This window comes from Phalangium opilio, unplaced genomic scaffold (assembly GCF_054372755.1).
Source record: "Phalangium opilio isolate 3A_F unplaced genomic scaffold, DU_Popi_V2 ptg000505l_1, whole genome shotgun sequence".
Lineage (NCBI taxonomy): Eukaryota > Metazoa > Arthropoda > Arachnida > Opiliones > Phalangiidae > Phalangium > Phalangium opilio.
The window spans coordinates 1,293,144-1,299,593 of NW_028324239.1; the positions used below are offsets into that span (position 1 = coordinate 1,293,144).

At 47.5% G+C, this 6,450-nt stretch overlaps 1 non-coding gene across 1 annotated transcript; it reads left to right on the plus strand.

Moving 5' to 3' along the window:
* Positions 1-2,117: 2,117 nt before the first annotated feature.
* On the plus strand, positions 2,118-2,190 carry TRNAN-GUU (transfer RNA asparagine (anticodon GUU)). Its single transcript has one exon. It is a non-coding gene; the product is annotated as a tRNA-Asn (tRNA).
* The last annotated feature ends 4,260 nt before the right edge of the window (positions 2,191-6,450 follow it).

A 6,450-nucleotide genomic window follows, 5' to 3' on the forward strand; every position in this document is an offset into this window, starting at 1 on the left:
CTCTGATGTAGCGTGAAAAGTCATAATTTTTCCACAATACCTGACAACCATTTAATTTCTGAGCTTCCGTGGCTCAATGCTTAGAGCGTTCGGCTGTTATCTAATAGGTTGGTGGTTCGAGCCCACCCGGGAGCGGTGTTATGGGTTCTCAAATGTAACGTAAAAAGCCAAAGTTTTTCCAAAATACCTGACGACCATTTATTATTTGGGCTTCCGTGGCGCAATGGTTAGCGCGTTCGGCTGTTAACCGAAAGGTTGGTGGTTCGAGCCCACCCGGGAGCGGTGTTGTGGGATCTCAAATGTAACGTAAAAAGTCAGAGTTTTTCCACAATAGCTAACGAACATTTAAATTTTGGGCTTCCGTCGCGCAATGGTTAGCGCGTTCAGCTGTTAACCGAAAGGTTGGTGGTTCGAGCCCACCCGGAAGCGGTGTTATGGGATCTCAATGTAACGTAAAAAGTCAGAGATTTTCCACAATACCTGACAACCATTCAATTTCTGAGCTTCCGTGGCTCAATGGTTAACGCGTTCACTGTTAACCAATAGGTTGGTGGTTCGAGCCCACCCGGGAGCGGTGTTATGGGATCTCAAATGTAACGTAAAAAGTCAGAGTTTTTCCACAATACCTGACGAACATTTAAATTTTAGACTTCCGTGGCGCAATGGTTAGCGCGTTCAGCTGTTAACCGAAAGGTTGGTGGCTCGAGCCCACCCGGGAGAGGTGTTGTGGGATCTCAGATGTAGCGTGAAAAGTCATAACTTTTCCACAATACCTGACAACCATTTAATTTCTGATCTTCCGTGGCTCAATGGTTAGCGCGTTCGGCTGTTAACCAATAGGTTGGTGGTTCGAGCCCACCCGGGAGCGGTGTTGTGAAGTGTCAAATGTAACGTAAAAAGTCAGAGTTTTTCCACAATACCTGACGAACATTTAGTTTTTGGGCTTCCGTGGCGCAATGGTTAGCGCGTTCAGCTGTTAACCGAAAGGTTGGTGGTTCGAGCCCACCCGGAAGAGGTGTTGTGGGGTCTCAAATGTAACGTAAAAAGTCAGAGTTTTTCCACAATACCTGACGAACATTTAATTTTTGGGCTTCCGTGGCGCATTTTTTAGCGCGTTCGGCTGTTAACCGAAAGTCTGGTGGTTCGAGCCCACCCGGGAGAGGTGTTGTGGGGTCTCTGATGTAGCGTGAAAAGTCATAATTTTTCCACAATACCTGACAACCATTTAATTTCAGAGCTTCCGTGGCTCAATGCTTAGAGCGTTCGGCTGTTATCTAATAGGTTGGTGGTTCGAGCCCACCCGGGAGCGGTGTTATGGGTTCTCAAATGTAACGTAAAAAGCCAAAGTTTTTCCAAAATACCTGACGACCATTTATTGTTTGGGCTTCCGTGGCGCAATGGTTAGCGCGTTCGGCTGTTAACCGAAAGGTTGGTGGTTCGAGCCCACCCGGGAGCGGTGTTATGGGATCTCAAATGTAACGTAAAAAGTCAGAGTTTTTCCACAATAGCTAACGAACATTTAAATTTTGGGCTTCCGTCGCGCAATGGTTAGCGCGTTCAGCTGTTAACCGAAAGGTTGGTGGTTCGAGCCCACCCGGAAGCGGTGTTATGGGATCTCAATGTAACGTAAAAAGTCAGAGTTTTTCCACAATACCTGACAACCATTCAATTTCTGAGCTTCCGTGGCTCAATGGTTAACGCGTTCGGCTGTTAACCAATAGGTTGGTGGTTCGAGCCCACCCGGGAGCGGTGTTGCGAAGTGTCAAATGTAACGTAAAAAGTCAGAGTTTTTCCACAATACCTGACGAACATTTAATTTTTGGGCTTCCGTGGCGCATTTTTTAGCGCGTTCAGCTGTTAACCGAAAGTCTGGTGGTTCGAGCCCACCCGGGAGAGGTGTTGTGGGGTCTCTGATGTAGCGTGAAAAGTCATAATTTTTCCACAATACCTGACAACCATTTAATTTCAGAGCTTCCGTGGCTCAATGCTTAGAGCGTTCGGCTGTTATCTAATAGGTTGGTGGTTCGAGCCCACCCGGGAGCGGTGTTATGGGTTCTCAAATGTAACGTAAAAAGCCAAAGTTTTTCCAAAATACCTGACGACCATTTATTGTTTGGGCTTCCGTGGCGCAATGGTTAGCGCGTTCGGCTGTTAACCGAAAGGTTGGTGGTTCGAGCCCACCCGGAAGCGGTGTTATGGGATCTCAATATAACGTAAAAAGTCAGAGTTTTTCCACAATACCTGACAACCATTCAATTTCTGAGCTTCCGTGGCTCAATGGTTAACGCGTTCGGCTGTTAACCAATAGGTTGGTGGTTCGAGCCCACCCGGGAGCGGTGTTGCGAAGTGTCAAATGTAACGTAAAAAGGCAAAGTTTTTCCACAATACCTGACGAACATTTAATTTTCAGGCTTCCGTGGCGCAATGGTTAGCGCGTTCAGCTGTTTACCGAAAGGTTGGTGGTTCGAGCCCACACGGGAGCGGTGTTATGGGATGTCAAATGTAACGTAAAAAAACAGAGTTTTTCCACAATACCTGACGAACATTTAATTTTCAGGCTTCCGTGGCGCAATGGTTAGCGCGTTCAGCTGTTAACCGAAAGGTTGGTGGTTCGAGCCCACCCGGAAGCGGTGTTGTGGGGTCTCAAATGTAACGTAAAAAGGCAAAGTTTTTCCACAATACCTGACGAACATTTATTTTTTGGGCTTCCGTGGCACAATGGATAGCGCGTTCGGCTGTTAACCGAAAGGTTGGTGGTTCGAGCCCACACGGGAGCGGTGTTATGGGATCTCAAATGTAACGTAAAAAGTCAGAGTTTTTCTACAATACCTGACGAACATTTAATTTTCAGGCTTCCGTGGCGCAATGGTTAGCGCGTTCAGCTGTTAATCGAAAGGTTGGTGGTTCGAACCCACCCGGAAGCGGTGTTGTGGGGTCTCAAATGTAACGTAAAAAGTCAGAGTTTTTCCACAATACCTGACGAACATTTAATTTTTGGGCTTCCGTGGCGCATTTTTTAGCGCGTTCAGCTGTTAACCGAAAGTCTGGTGGTTCGAGCCCACCCGGGAGAGGTGTTGTGGGGTCTCTGATGTAGCGTGAAAAGTCATAATTTTTCCACAATACCTGACAACCATTTAATTTCAGAGCTTCCGTGGCTCAATGCTTAGAGTGTTCGGCTGTTATCTAATAGGTTGGTGGTTCGAGCCCACCCGGGAGCGGTGTTATGGGTTCTCAAATGTAACGTAAAAAGCCAAAGTTTTTCCAAAATACCTGACGACCATTTATTGTTTGGGCTTCCGTGGCGCAATGGTTAGCGCGTTCAGCTGTTAACCGAAAGGTTGGTGGTTCGAGCCCACCCGGAAGCGGTGTTGTGGAGTCTCAGATGTAGCGTGAAAAGTCATAACTTTTCCACAATACCTGACAACCATTCAATTTCTGAGTTTCCGTGGCTCAATGGTTAGCGCGTTAGGCTGTTAACAAATAGGTTGGTGGTTCGAGCCCACCCGGGAGCGGTGTTGTGGGGTCTCAAATGTAACGTAAAAAGTCAGAGTTTTTCCACAATACCTGACGAACATTAAATTTTTGGGCTTCCGTGGCGCAATGGTTAGCGCGCAGCGCGTTCAGCTGTTAACCGAAAGGTTGGTGGTTCGAGCCCACCCGCGAGAGGTGTTGTGGGGTCTCTGATGTAGCGTGAAAAGTCATAACTTTTCCACAATACCTGACAACCATTTAATTTCTGAGCTACCGTGGCTCAATGGTTAGCGCGTTCGGCTGTTAACCAATAGGTTGGTGGTTCGAGCCCACCCGGGAGCGGTGTTGTGGGGTCTCAAATGTAACGTAAAAAGTCAGAGTTTTTCCACAATACCTGACGAACATTTAACTTTTAGGCTTCCGTGGCGCAATGGTTAGCGCGTTCAGCTGTTAACCGAAAGGTTGGTGGTTCGAGCCCACACGGGAGCGGTGTTATGGGATGTCAAATGTAACGTAAAAAGTCAGAGTTTTTCCACAATACCTGACGAACATTTATTTTTTGGGCTTCCGTGGCGCAATGGATAGCGCGTTCGGCTGTTAACCGAAAGGTTGGTGGTTCGAGCCCACACGGGAGCGGTGTTATGGGGTCTCAAATGTAACGTAAAAAGTCAGAGTTTTTCCACAATACCTGACGAACTTTTAATTTTCAGGCTTCCGTGGCGCAATGGTTAGCGCGTTCAGCTGTTAACCGAAAGGTTGGTGGTTCGAGCCCACCCGGAAGCGGTGTTGTGAGGTCTCAAATGTAACGTAAAAAGTCAGAGTTTTCCCACAATACCTGACGAACATTTAATTTTTAGGCTTCCGTGGCGCAATGGTTAGCGCGTTCAGCTGTTAACCGAAAGGTTGGTGGTTCGAGCCCACCCGGAAGCGGTGTTGTGGAGTCTCAGATGTAGCGTGAAAAGTCGTAACTTTTCCACAATACCTGACAACCATTCAATTTCTGAGTTTCCGTGGCTCAATGGTTAGCGCGTTAGGCTGTTAACAAATAGGTTGGTGGTTCGAGCCCACCCGGGAGCGGTGTTGTGGGGTCTCAAATGTAACGTAAAAAGTCAGAGTTTTTCCACAATACCTGACGAACATTTAACTTTTAGGCTTCCGTGGCGCAATGGTTAGCGCGTTCAGCTGTTAACCGAAAGGTTGGTGGTTCGAGCCCACCCGGGAGCGGTGTTATGGGATCTCAAATGTAACGTAAAAAGTCCGAGTTTTTCCACAATACCTGACAACCATTCAATTTCTGAGCTTCCGTGGCTCAATGGTTAGCAGGTTCGGCTGTTAACCAATAGATTGGTGGTTCGAGCCCACCCGGGAGCGGTGTTGTGAAGTGTCAAATGTGACGTAAAAAGGCAAAGTTTTTCCACAATACCTGACGAACATTTAATTTTCAGGCTTCCGTGGCGCAATGGTTAGCGCGTTCAGCTGTTAACCGAAAGGTTGGTGGTTCGAGCCCACACGGGAGCGGTGTTATGGGATGTCAAATGTAACGTAAAAAGTCAGAGTTTTTCCACAATACCTGACGAACTTTTAATTTTCAGGCTTCCGTGGCGCAATGGTTAGCGCGTTCAGCTGTTAACCGAAAGGTTGGTGGTTCGAGCCCACCCGGAAGCGGTGTTGTGAGGTCTCAAATGTAACGTAAAAAGTCAGAGTTTTTCCACAATACCTGACGAACATTTATTTTTTGGGCTTCCGTGGCGCAATGGATAGCGCGTTCGGCTGTTAACCGAAAGGTTGGTGGTTCGAGCCCACACGGGAGCGGTGTTATGGGGTCTCAAATGTAACGTAAAAAGTCAGAGTTTTTCCACAATACCTGACGAACTTTTAATTTTCAGGCTTCCGTGGCGCAATGGTTAGCGCGTTCAGCTGTTAACCGAAAGGTTGGTGGTTCGAGCCCACCCGGAAGCGGTGTTGTGAGGTCTCAAATGTAACGTAAAAAGTCAGAGTTTTCCCACAATACCTGACGAACATTTAATTTTTAGGCTTCCGTGGCGCAATGGTTAGCGCGTTCAGCTGTTAACCGAAAGGTTGGTGGTTCGAGCCCACCCGGAAGCGGTGTTGTGGAGTCTCAGATGTAGCGTGAAAAGTCGTAACTTTTCCACAATACCTGACAACCATTCAATTTCTGAGTTTCCGTGGCTCAATGGTTAGCGCGTTAGGCTGTTAACAAATAGGTTGGTGGTTCGAGCCCACCCGGGAGCGGTGTTGTGGGGTCTCAAATGTAACGTAAAAAGTCAGAGTTTTTCCACAATACCTGACGAACATTTAACTTTTAGGCTTCCGTGGCGCAATGGTTAGCGCGTTCAGCTGTTAACCGAAAGGTTGGTGGTTCGAGCCCACCCGGGAGCGGTGTTATGGGATCTCAAATGTAACGTAAAAAGTCAGAGTTTTTCCACAATACCTGACAACCATTCAATTTCTGAGCTTCCGTGGCTCAATGGTTAGCAGGTTCGGCTGTTAACCAATAGATTGGTGGTTCGAGCCCACCCGGGAGCGGTGTTGTGAAGTGTCAAATGTGACGTAAAAAGGCAAAGTTTTTCCACAATACCTGACGAACATTTAATTTTCAGGCTTCCGTGGCGCAATGGTTAGCGCGTTCAGCTGTTAACCGAAAGGTTGGTGGTTCGAGCCCACACGGGAGCGGTGTTATGGGATGTCAAATGTAACGTAAAAAGTCAGAGTTTTTCCACAATACCTGACGAACTTTTAATTTTCAGGCTTCCGTGGCGCAATGGTTAGCGCGTTCAGCTGTTAACCGAAAGGTTGGTGGTTCGAGCCCACCCGGAAGCGGTGTTGTGAGGTCTCAAATGTAACGTAAAAAGTCAGAGTTTTCCCACAATACCTGACGAACATTTAATTTTTAGGCTTCCGTGGCGCAATGGTTAGCGCGTTCAGCTGTTAACCGAAAGGTTGGTGGTTCGAGCCCAC